The sequence below is a fragment of the Aedes aegypti genome, chromosome 2, assembly GCF_002204515.2.
Source record: "Aedes aegypti strain LVP_AGWG chromosome 2, AaegL5.0 Primary Assembly, whole genome shotgun sequence".
NCBI classification, from domain to species: domain Eukaryota; kingdom Metazoa; phylum Arthropoda; class Insecta; order Diptera; family Culicidae; genus Aedes; species Aedes aegypti.
In genome coordinates, this window is record NC_035108.1 from 210,190,987 (window position 1) to 210,204,097 (window position 13,111).

General features: G+C 43.4%; 1 protein-coding gene across 1 annotated transcript in view; it reads left to right on the top strand.

Annotated features, from left to right (window-relative positions):
* Positions 1 to 13,111, top strand: part of LOC5570720 (protein PTHB1) — a 38,768-nt gene that overhangs the window by 7,999 nt on the left and 17,658 nt on the right. The gene's annotated exons all lie outside the window — the stretch shown is intronic.

Sequence of the window (13,111 nt, forward strand, 5' to 3'; positions counted from 1 at the left end):
TTTTGAGAACTTGTGAAAAAAATGGTTCTAAAATATCGAGAAACAAAAAAGTCATTACGATTTGAATATTTCTTGTGGTAAAAAAATTAAGTTGCTTTTAGATGGGTTAAACGAAACGTAACATCATAAGAAAATAATCAATAGTGAACCCATAGAAAAAGTTCGACAAAGATTATCACGATAAATGATGGCACGGTGAGCCCGAACCGTTATTAATAAAAAAAATGTCCATCAAATCGGCACCCACCACCTGAAATATATGATATTCAAGCATCTTCTCTGTGAAAATGAAAATATTTGAACAAGGGAATCGAAAGTTACAGTGATTTGAAATTTTACACTATATTTGATAGATTTCCAATCAGCTCAGTGTGTTCGATTAACACATTTAGTTTTTGTTCGAACGTTAGTTCAATTAAAGAACAATTTCACCTTTGTTTGCAGCTTGCAAGAATTTTAATTTTAAAGCAATATTTGTGCAAATAATATTCCATCAAAATGTAAACGAGATATCGAATTTTGAAAAATGGCCTTATTTTCATCATAGAGACTATTGAGACTAAAGCCTGATTCGCTGCTGACAAGTAATTTCTTGGCCTATCTTGATGCATGGGAAATTACATGACCGCTGTTGTAGTCTACGACGGAGCGTAATAGATGTTCAAAATATGATTTCGACGTTTTTGGTAATTGATACCTCGCCCAAGTTTCCGCAAAATCACTATGAACGCTTTCTGATGCTTGTTCACCATACACTCCCAAAGATCTACCAGTATCCTCGCAAAATTGTCTCACATGAAACCGTAGAACGTTGAGGAGTTTGGCAGCTTTAACGATTCCCACAACGTGGCAGACTTGTCAATCAACGATGAATACTCCGGTTTTAGATCATCTTTGAAACACGCCTGGTATATATTCCTAAAGAGTTCCACTGCCTGAAAATATAAGCATAGTGAAATTTATATTACTTATTCAAACAATTTCTAACCATTTCACTCACTTTTAGAAAGTCTTTTAGCTCCACACATCCTTTGAGCACATCAGAGTTCTCCATTAGGTAATTCATGGCAAGCTTTTCCATTGAAGCCGTAATTACGCTGCTGGTGCCTCACATAGGCTTTCGTAGCCCACAATTCGGCAAATTGAGAATTTGCTTTCTAGACAGCTTTGTATAATGCATTCACAATACCTAATGTAATATGCAATGATGGTGGAGGACAGACTGTCAAAATTAATTGGTGTTCTGAACCTTTGAACAAAGGTTCATTAACACAACAAGCAAATTGCTTAGCTGACTTTGAATATGATTTTCTCCATAACTGTACGTATTCCAAGGGGTGGATCACTCCTGATGTATCGAGAAAATTTAAATGCATTTCAATGCAATCGTTCTCTTTGAAAAATTTTTAACTCATGGTATGCTGTGATTTTTTACTCTGGGTTTGATTGTTGTTGAGTAAGTGTCAAATTCGTCCATACTTAATTTACTATCGTGGCAGCTACCTTCTATATGAATCATCGAAAGCATTGGTCATCCAGAGTTCTCAATCTAAATTTATCTTTTCAGACTGAAGGCATATCAGAAAAAAAATATTGCGTGTTGATTTGAGTATTTATTGATTTATTTGTTACAGGATGTTCCATCGACCAAAACTGCCTTGTCTCGGAATGGCTAAATTGTTCTCTTTTGAAATGCAGAGATGTTAAATCTGTTTCACTTAACCAAAGCTGGAAATAGAGGATATGATTGGCGGACTCAGTAAGGAAGATGTTCAAAGTTATGAGGATATGACAAGATTGCAAATTGTGAACCAGAACGAGTTCATCGGCATCATCATTGGCGAAGGGTGCTGTTATAGATGAAAATTGTTATGAAAAATGCTTTAGGAGACTGTTGGGGAATTCTTTCCGTGGATAAGGAAAAAACTTAATTTATAATCTTTATTTTGATTGCCAATCTTGTATTTATGAAGTAAAGCTTATTGGAGAGGGAGGAGGTTGATTTATTTCCAGCTTTTCTAGACGATTTATACTTTATTAAACAATCGATTTATATTACAAATGAAGTCTTAAAATAAATTTGGTCCACATTGGAGCAGTGGAGAATCTCTCCGCGGAAGGTTTCATAGAAGCTTGATCGTAATATGCCCTCCATATGCCGCTGAAGTGTACATTCATCGCCATGTTGTAGTTTCACAATCTTCTTCACATAATATATAAGTCATCCCAGACTGAAAATATAATTTGTCTACACTTATTCTGAAATTGAACCGTAAAACTCAGATCAATTTTGTAGGGATAGTGAAAGGCAAGGAAGATATAATTCAAATTTAATGACGATTTTCTCGATGTTGAAGGAATGATACTAATCCAGATCGTAGTAGGCAGTCGTTACTGAGTAAGAAAAGCAGAAGTCAGTTTGTTGGTGTGTTTTGGAGGAAATAAACGTGTTTCTGTAAAACAAGTGAAAATTAATGTTTTTGAAATAACCATTATTATCGAAATTAAGTGAAGAATGGACTCGAGGAAAAGACAATTCACTACAAATTTGAAAGGCAAAGATCTATCAACTCAATCTATCAACTTGTCAGCGGAACGACGCTGCCCCAGTCAACTACCAGCGAGTCACTTGACAGCTTAGATGCTTTCAGGGAAGGAAATACCGATTTTCCCGTTCCTAACTGCTTTGCAGATCACCAAGACATCACCAACATCTTTTTTTGTCAGGCTGCCAGCTTTTCGTACTGATATACTTTCATAACAAACAACGACGCGTTACTATAATAACAAAATGAAGTTTTCAACCTCAGGGCTAAGTTGATGTGAATCACGAAAAAATGCATTTAATGCTATTCAATGCACATTTGATGTGCATCAAACAAGTGATCCACCCCTTGACGTATTCCATTATATTGCCGATAGTCCTTAAGTTTCCGCTGAATGTTGTTGGATGCTGTTTATCAGCATCGCAATATAGGCATTTTTTTTTTGTTTTTTTGTTTTTTACAAGGGGGAAATCTGCAAACAGATCCCCTGAGAAGATAACTCAGGGAATGCGGGGATGACGCACCAACGACGACCCGCTAAAACCAGCCTATGCACTGTGCATGAGCAATTCATTTAGAATTGCTCAAGTGGTGAACAGTGCATCGACATGACCCTTGGACTCAGACCCTCATCTCCCCGGAACCACCTTACGGTATTTCTTCGGGAAGGGACCAGTGCATATAGCACAACACGTGTAGCAGAAGTAGCCTAGGCAAACTGCTTCTCCTAGCCGACTTAAACAATGTTACAAGGGACCTCTCACAACAATGAAACGGGGGCAATCGAACACGACATGCTCCGCTGTTTCCTCTACACCAGCACAATTGGGGCACGCAGGAGATTCTGAGTGCCCGAACCTATGCAGGTACTGTCTATAGCAACCATGTCCTGACAGAAACTGCGTCAGGTGGAAGTTCACTTCCCCATGGCTTCTACCATACCAATCTGACACATTTGGTATTAGTCGATGGGTCCATCTACCCTTAGTGGAGTTATCCCATTCCTGCTGCCAGCTTCTGAGCGTTTCCTCTTTACACGTGTCGCGGACTCCTCTGGTTGAAGCATTGAACATCTTCCTTGATGATGAGCCCGATGGGCGTCATCCCGGCTATGATGCACACGGCCTCTTTAGATACCGTCCGGTATGCACTTGCTACTCTTAAGCACATTATCCTGTACGTGCTTTCCAACCGCTTTAGGTTTCTGTTCGTTCTAAGCGCTTTTGACCAGATTGGTCCTCCATACCTTAGTATGGATAGCGCCACGCTTGCCAGCAGCTTGCGTTTGCTGGCAATTACAGCAGAGCTGTTAGACATCATCCTCGAAAGCGCCGCTATAGCCGTAGATGCCCTTTTACAGGCATATTCAACGTGGCTAGCGAAGCTCAGCTTGTCATCGATCATTACCCCAAGATGCCTAAGGGATCGCTTGGACTCTATGGTGCAATCCCCTACCGAGATAAGCGCCTGTTGCTCGGACTTGCGGTTGTTGACCACCACCACCTCAGTCTTGTGACGGGCCAGTCCTAGTTTCCTAGACTTCATCCATTCCTCAACCAGGGAAATAGAGTGCGCTGCTGTCAACTCTACTTCCTCCATCGATTCACCATAGACCACTAGGGTGATATCGTCGGCGAAGCCAACAATCTTAACACCCGTCGGAAGGGGCAGCCTCAGTACGTCATCGTACATCGCATTCCATAACAGCGGGCCCAGGATTGAACCTTGAGGTACTCCCGCGGTAATTCGAACGCTTTTCTGCCCCTCCTCTGTGTCATACAGTAGAATCCTACCATCAGAATAGCTTTCTAGAAGCTTACACAACTGCACCGGTACCTTGAGGCGGTGAAGCGCGTGTGCTATTGCTTCCCAGCTTGCGCTGTTGAACGCATTCTTCACATCCAGAGTGACAACCGTGCAGTAACGGATGCCGCTCCTTTTATGCTCGATTGCCACCTCAGCTGTTTGAACGACCGACTGGATGGCGTCCAGAGTAGATTTACCTTTTCTGAATCCAAACTGGTTGTTGGACAGGCCGTCCGCACTCTCCGTATACGGTACTAGTCTGTTGAGAATCAACCTCTCCAATAACTTGCCCGTCGTATCTAGTAGACAGATAGGTCTATACGCCGACGGGTCACCTGGTGGTTTCCCCGCCTTTGGTAGTAGCACCAATTTCTGTCGCTTCCATACATCCGGGAAGATTCCTTGATCAATGCAGCGTTGCATCGTGGTTCTGAACATGTCCGGATCCGTGTTCACTGCCGCTTTTAAGGCAACATTCGGGATACCATCGGGTCCCGGTGCCTTGTTTGACGCGAATGATTTCACGACTTCTGCCAGCTCTTCGTTCGTCACTCTCGCCACTTCTTCTCCTTCATCTGCCGCATACGGCGCTGGGGGCCATGGGCTTATGGGATGGTGCGGGAAGAGTACATCGATTATCGATCGCAGCAACTCGGGCGATTTCTCTTGGGGCGCTATGGCTCCTTTGGTCTTAGCCATTACCACTCTGTAGGCGTCACCCCATGGACTAGAATTGGCACTCTCGCATAGACTTTCAAAACATGCCCGTTTTCGACTCTTGATTTCCTTTTTGAGAGCCAACTTTGCCTCTCTGAATGCTGCACCGCGTTCCTCTCTTTGTGCTTCTGTGCGTGCGCGTTGCATTCTTCGTCTAGCCCGAAGGCAGATTGCTCGAAGATTTGCAATTGATTCGCACCACTAATACACTGGCGGCCTGTTCTCTCTAGGAGGGGCTTTTCTCGGCATGGAAGCATCACACGCTCGTGATATCATAGCAACTAGCTCTTCACCGTTTAGGTCCAGAGTGTTTCGTTCGCGCCTCAGGGCTTCAGTGAATACTTCGACGTCGAAGCGCGCTGTTTTCCATCCTCGGGCTTGGGTCGAGTTACATCGCGCTGCCTTCTGCCCGCCTGGTATTATACTATAGCGAATCGATTGATGATCGCTATGAGTATAACCGTCATCAACGCGCCAGTTCATGGTACCTAAAAGGTTAGGACTACAAAACGTCACGTCGATGATCGATTCTGCACCATTTCTGCGGAAGGTACTCACTGTACCCACATTTGCCAACTCTACATTTAATGCGGCCAGGGATTCCAACAATAGCTGGCCTCTTTGATTGGTGCAGCGGCTACTCCACTCCACTGCCCATGCATTAAAGTCGCCAGCTATCACTACTGGCTGCCGATTAGCTAGTTCGGCCATCATCCTGTCAACCATGTGGGAAAATTCCTCAATCGACCACCTTGGGGGCGCGTAACAACTGCAATAGAACACGCCGTTGATTTTTGCTATCGCAAAACCGTCATTTGAGCTAGAGACTACTTCTTGGATTGGGTATCGTCCTGTCGTCCCTATAGCTGCTAGCTGTTGAGACCTATCCGCCACCCAGTTCCCGTTGTTGGCTGGTATGCGGTATGGGTCCGATAATAACACCACGTCAGTCTTGGTTTCTGAGACTGACTGCCAAAGCAGCTGCTGGGCTGCATCACAGTGGTTTAAATTTAACTGTGTTACTTCCGTTTTGGCTGCTTTGATACTCCGCTTGTGCCCGGACATTTGGGTCCGCCCGTTAAGTGTCCGTTGTCTGCTCTGTCGACACATATTAGGCACTTAGCGGTTTGCTTACAATCGCTTGCCCTATGGCCTTCAGCGCCGCATTTTCTGCACATCTTACTTCTGTCGGGACCATTGCAATTCCACGACTTATGGCCCTTCCCGAAACACTTGAAGCAAACTTCAGGAGGCTGTTGTATGCTCAGCCGGAAAACCGACCAGCCTACCTTGAGTATGCCCAAGTTCTTCGCTTTGTTGGCCTCTGCGACCGGCAGCCTGATCGCCGCCACCTGGGTGCCCTGCGGGCCCTTTCTAAGGTGGATGGCTTTACTGGCTACGTCGATGTCACACTGCTCTTTGAGGGCAGCCGAGACCTCCGCTGCATCGGTGACCTCATCCAGATTTTTACACTGGAGAGTCGCTTCAGCAGTAAGGGATCTTACATCAACCTCGTCACCAAGTACTTCTTGTGCCAGTTGCTTATAGACTGCACCCTTTTCCTTGGCGTCCTTCTTTAAGACTAGGATCATTTCACCAATCCTAGTTCGCCTTATGCTTCGCACGTCTGCGCCCAATGGCGATAGCTTCTCTGTGCTTCGCATCGCCTTCAGAACCTCGGCGTATTTTGCTTCCTCCGTTTTGATAACGAGGGCTTCGCCTAAATTCCTACGTTTCGCTGTTTTCGGTTTAGCGCTCTCCTTGGGCTCCGTTTTCGGTTTCCTCTGTTTTTTCTTATTTCCAACTCGTATCCACGGGTTGCTGTTGCCTTGCGCCCGTGGTTCCTGTGGATGCACTGCCTGGTTCCGGTTAACCCGTGGCTCCTTTTTCTTGGCTTTCTTGGCCTTAGGATTGGTGTTGGCCTCTCCTTTGTTGCCATGTCCTCTTGATCGCGGGGCTTGGCTCGTGCCAGCTTTTCCGCTTTGGAGGACGGCCGCGTAGGTTACTTTTCCCTTAGCAACCATACGTCTTTTCGCCACGTATTCATCCCCGGAAGCTTCCCTCTTCCGCATCGCGTATCGAATAATATCATCAGATATATTCGCGTTGCCTGTGAAGGAAAACACTTCGGTCTGACACGACCTAGTGTCTTTTTGGCCTTCTACCTTGCCCAGTTGTTCCTTGGCTTTCTCGTAGTCCTGCTTTGCAGCTAGGACTGATTGTCGCAATTTCAGTAGACTTGTTTTCAAGTCTTTGCTGATATTTGTTTTGCTTTTAACATATTCGATGATGACATCAAGTTGCTCAGCAGCTACCTGCATTTTTGGGAGGTACTCCCTATTGCGATCCATGCCCTCGATTAGTCCCGGGCCATCGGTCACCACACATGTTGCACTGGAGCGGCCAGTGCCTGCCGTCGTCACAGCATCTAGGCTTTTGCCCACACTGTTTTCAATAAAGTTGGTCGCCTCCTTCCTTGGCGGGAACCTTAGCCGGTTACTGATAGGTCCAGAAGCCTCTCCTTCACATTCCGCTAGTTGTTTGTTTTGGTTGATCATCTCTTATGGGTCCCCCTAAGAGCCGCTATCCATCTCCGCTGGAATAGTCGCCTTCATAATCCCATGGTTATCTATGCAAGCAGGGAGGCCATGCTAGGGTTGACATAGTCCTTTATGGGGTACTATGTTCAGAGCCGGATCGGCGCAGGTCAGGTAATGGCATCTGAGCCTACTCCCGCCCAGTTGGAACAACCAGGCGACGGATTTGGAACGTACTCTAAGGCCTGCCACGGTTTTACGGGACGGGGGCAGCCTGCGCCATTAACCCACTCGCCGTTTCGGGCCAGTGTCACCCGACCCTACTAAGGGAGTAGAATGTCGCCGCTGTCAGCCTCAAAGCATATTATCCAGTACATATACCGTTACTTGTCCTTTGTCGTGCGCTGCCAGTATACATAATTGGGGCCGTACTGGCGTTGGTCCCAATGTGCTCGAAGCACTCCTACTCGTAATTCCATGCCTTGTCCGTTTGTATCGCGACCAGTATGCCATAATCAGGATCTCACTGGTATCAATCCTGATGTGCCGGTTGGCACTCCTGTTAGTTTGGGCTAGGGTACTTTAAGCGGCACCGGTCGCTGTGACAGAGTTGCATTCGGATTTTTGTGGTTTTTATGAAGGTTCATCAGAGCCCACTGCGAACTTCACCACATCCTGGGCAACTCCCCAACTCGCAGAGGTCCTGGGGGGGAGGGTCCGTTAAGCCCCTGGACTGTCGTCCCTGCTGCCCCACTCGCAATATAGGCATGGATGTGACAATGAGTGGGCCATTATACCAGTAATAATATTGATGATTGCAACAACTGCAATAACTCCATCAATTTCTTGCAGCCTTAAAATTTTCCAAATTGGAGCAACATTTTCATATTTCTCTGCCAAACCAGGGACAAGGGCAAGAATCAACAGCCTAAAGTAAAATAAACATGTTTAAAATATTGGGTTCAGAATAAACAATCAACTACTGATCGGCGAACTCCTCCATCTTTGAAGCGTTCGGATTTAAACTGATGTCCCGCTGCAAGAACCGATAAAGTTATTTAAAAAAAAAAACCATCGCCTCCATCAATGCCAAACTTTATTAAAACATCTTCACCGTTGATTTTGCGGGCCTCTTGAATTTTTCTGATCAGTCCCTCAACATCGACGCAGTATACAACTGGAACATCTCCGACACTTTCAACGCCTTCGAAGAAATCACGCAACTGACGGTTGAAAGAACTTAAGTTCCTTTTTAGGTTAGGCTCAAACTGTATTCCGTATTGCCGAAAGCTTTTTGTAACGTTTATAGCTTTTCGTATGCTCAGATTGTTATCTGTTTTCATTCGAAAAACGTTTTCTATCCGCCGAAGAAGGTTGTTATGCTGAACTAAAATAAATTAAACATTTAAAAGTTTCAAAAACTCTATTTTTTTCTAAATTTTGAACTAAATAGTTTATTTGTGTTTCTGGAATACCGATGGTTTGCCCCTTCAATTTCTAAGCTGGATAGTCAAATTTTTCGTTTCGACTATTTTTTGTGGATGAAGGATGAAACAGCCGCTTCTCCAGCGCGTGATGCAGATGAGTCATTATCCAGTAGACCAGTCAAATTTCGGACACGCTCAGAAATTGTACAAACATGTATTTTTCCTTGGCCAATGTTGAAAGAGCAATTCGTTTAGTCTCCTTGGCTTTATTTTCTTTGATCCTTGGGCGACCTCGTGGGAGCTTGGATGGTTTGATTTTATTAATCCCAGCCCGAGCAATTACACAAATTTCACAACAGCACTTAGGTTTCAACCTTGTTACTGTTGAACTTGTGTGCAAAAAATTGTAAAATTTTATTGACCTTTCGAAATTACCAACAGCATATTCAGTGCAAACAATTCTACAAGTTCCACAAAGCACAGCAGGATAATTTGCCACAAGTCGTATAAAATCACTATAAATCACTATAAAATGTGTAGTAATCGTTTGTTTTTGAGCCTCCGTTATTTTTCTCATTTCTGCTTTTTTCGAGGCACATAAGGCACACAAAACGTAGCGATTTGCTTCATGTGATTCAGGTTCCACCATTTTCGTTCGATTTTACGTCAACGACAACGTGTTCGCGCCACTGATAATAACAGACTACGCAAGATCCGACAAATGACGAGACGTACATCGTTTCTTATACACATAAAACTAACATAGTTTTTCTCATATTGTTTTGATATGTATGTGAGTGGTAGCTGAGTAAATCAATTTCTAATTGTACATAGAGTATATTATCAGAGTTTTTCGGATGCCAAGAGCATCCATTATTTTATTCTTATTATAAATCGAATCAAAACTGAATGTGTGTGCTGTTAGTACATAGCTGATATATCCGAATATATATCAGATGGCGCGCAAACCATCAAATCGCTCTAACTTTCGATTCCCTCGTTCAAATATTTTTATTTTCACAGAGAAGATGCTTGAATACCATATCTTTCGAGTTGTGGGTGCCGATTTGATTGACATTTTTTTTTTGTTACTAACGGTCCTGGGCACACCGTGGATGGGCGAATCGCCCTCCAAGAATTTCCATATGTCGAATCTGACCACAATTGTGTGATTCTTAAACTGCGCCCAAAATATCCGCTATCAGCAACGTTCGGTACCGACGTTCGCCGAAATGCAAGGAAAGGTTGAGACATTCCTTCTTCAAGAAAATTGACAAATTGTAGTATCATTCTAAATGCGGCCTACGAAGTCTTATCCCAGATCATATTCCGTCGTCTATCAATAGAGTGACACCAACATTGACTCTGACCACTGACAATAGCGTACGGTACTGACGACCGCTCCGGTATGACCTAGAGCGGCTAAAGCCGAGATCGACGGAACGATTGGTTCGACGGAGAAGGAGAAGAATGCAGCGCGGGCGGTCATGCTCCAGCAAGATAAAGATTAGAGCATCATGACGGACGAACATGAGATGATCGAAAAGTGGAAGCAGCACTTCGAGGAACACCCGAACAGCGTTGAAAGCACAGGCAATAAAGGTCGAAACAACGGAGGAAATATCTTCGTCGAAATTACAGACGATGGAAACCAATAAGCTCCCACTTTGCGAGAGGTCCAGGATGCTATTCACCAGCTCAAGAACAATAAAGCTACTGGTAAGGATTGTATCGGAGCTGAACTCATAGAGATGGGCCCGGAGAGGCATGCAATTTGTCTGCATCGACTGATAGGCACAATATGCCCATCTACAAGAAGTTGAATTGCGAAAACTTTCGAGCGATCACCAGTCTAAATGCGGCCAACCACGTGTTATCCCAGATCATCTTTCGTCGTCACCAGTAGTAAAAGAGTTAGTGGGAAGTTATAAAGCCGGCTTCGTTGACGGCCTGACCTGACTTTTCATGTATCGCAAATCCTCAAAAAATGTCGTGAATACCAGTACCACCAATGAACCACCTTTTAATGGATTTCAAGGCGGCCTACGATATTATCGCTATGGAAAGTCATGGACGAGAACAGCTTTCCCGGGAAGCTCACAGACCTGATAAGATGGAAGGTGTGCAAAATATTGTGAAATCTCCGGCGAACATGCCAGTTAATTAAAATCTCGCCGAGGACTACGACTATATTGCACTAGAAGGTGTTATGCGGAAAGCAGAGCTTAGCAGACGGGGTACGTTGTTCACAAGATCCAGGCAATTTGTTTGCTTCGCGGATGATATGGACATTGTCGGAGCATTTGAAAAGCGAGGCAGCAAAAGTTGGACTGATTATGAATGCGTCCAAGACTAATTACATGCTAGTAGATGGAGCCGAATGCGACAAAAAGCAATATTACGATAAACAGGGATACGTTCGAGATGCTCGACGATTCGTCCACCTTGGATCTTTGCTGATGGCTGATAATAACGTTAGCCGTGAAATACGGAGGTGCATCACCACTGGAAGTCGGGCCTACTATGGCCTTCACAAGAAGCTGCGGTCAACAAAGATTCACCCCCGCACCAAATGTAGCAAGTACAAAAAGCTCATAAGATCAGTAGTCCTCTACGGGCAAGGAACGTGGACGATGCTTGAGGATGGTATCAGGTATCAGAAGGTAAATATGGGTAGGGCATGTTGCAAAAATGCCGGATAACAGCCCTGCAAATATGGTGTTCGCTTCAGATCCGATTGGTACAAGAAGGCTTGGAGCGTGTTAGGTGGGCAGCAATTTGGCGAGCGTGGGGCAGAACCGAGGATGGAGAGATGCGGCCACCGTTCTCGAACACTAGGTCATTCTAGTGATTTATCGTTTATGTCCAAATTTGCTGAAACACCAGCAAACTCCCAGCAAAAATGTAAAGTAAAAATGGTGGTAAAATTTGGTTAAGATTATTAAAGAAACTCTTTTATGCAAAAAGAGAGCTAAATCGCTAGTCTTTCTCTTCGCATTCTTAGGTATACATTTTTCTTTTTATGGTTGTTTTAAAAAATCTCATACTTTTAGAATCATGTACGCATATTTACCGATCTACAGAAAATTCTAAGCGTAGGTTATCTCAGAATAACACATTTTGAATATAATACATGGAAAATAAATTAAATTTCATTACAGCAGTGTTGCCAATTTAGATGATTTTCATTGTGCTTTGAGGGGTCTTCTGAAAACAAAGCATTGTTTTTCTATTGTGCTTAAAATATGATGTGGGGACTAAATAAGCAACTCTATAAAGGTGTAGGTTATTTTTCATATTGACAATATATTAGTACTTCCGTCAGGACGCACTTTAAACCTAAACATTCTGCTCATATCAGTTCAATTTAAATTTAAAATATGTTTCTCTAAAAAAAATCGTTGAAATATGATTTCTGTTATCTGGAAAATTGTTGCTCCAAAAAAGACTTGATATTTTTCAGCAGGTTTCTGATTGATGATGCTTTCGAAGAATAAAGACACCTACAAGTTTAATGCTTTCAGTGGACGATTTGCCCTTTGAAGGAAGCACCACACTAGACAACGGACTAGCATGCAACGCCCAGTGGCACAGTCGAAAAACATTCCTCATGAAAAGTTTTCCGGCCTGAAGCGGGAATCGAACCCACACTCCTTGACTCAATGCGGCTAAATGCTTCGTAACACACGGCCAATAAGCCTTTTTTGAAAATAAAAAATATAGATTGTCGAAATTTCAAGCCAATTTGTAATAGTCATCGATTTTGATAACCTCCAAAAATCGACCGTTCTAAACGTTATGTCTTATTAGTGTGAAATTAAATTAAATTGTTGGCTTTTTTGTTATCACAACATCGTACAGTATTAGTCGAACGATGTACAGAAAACCGATTTCATTGATAAAATAAAAATATATATGGGATGTACAAGGTGTCCAGGATCCGTCATTGATTTCGAAATTTTCAAAAGCAGTTTTTTCGTTCAAAATCAAGAAAATTTACAGGAAAATGTGTTCACTGTATTCTATTTTCCAACTGATGCACAGTGAACAGATTTTCATCGAATAATTTTTAGTTTTC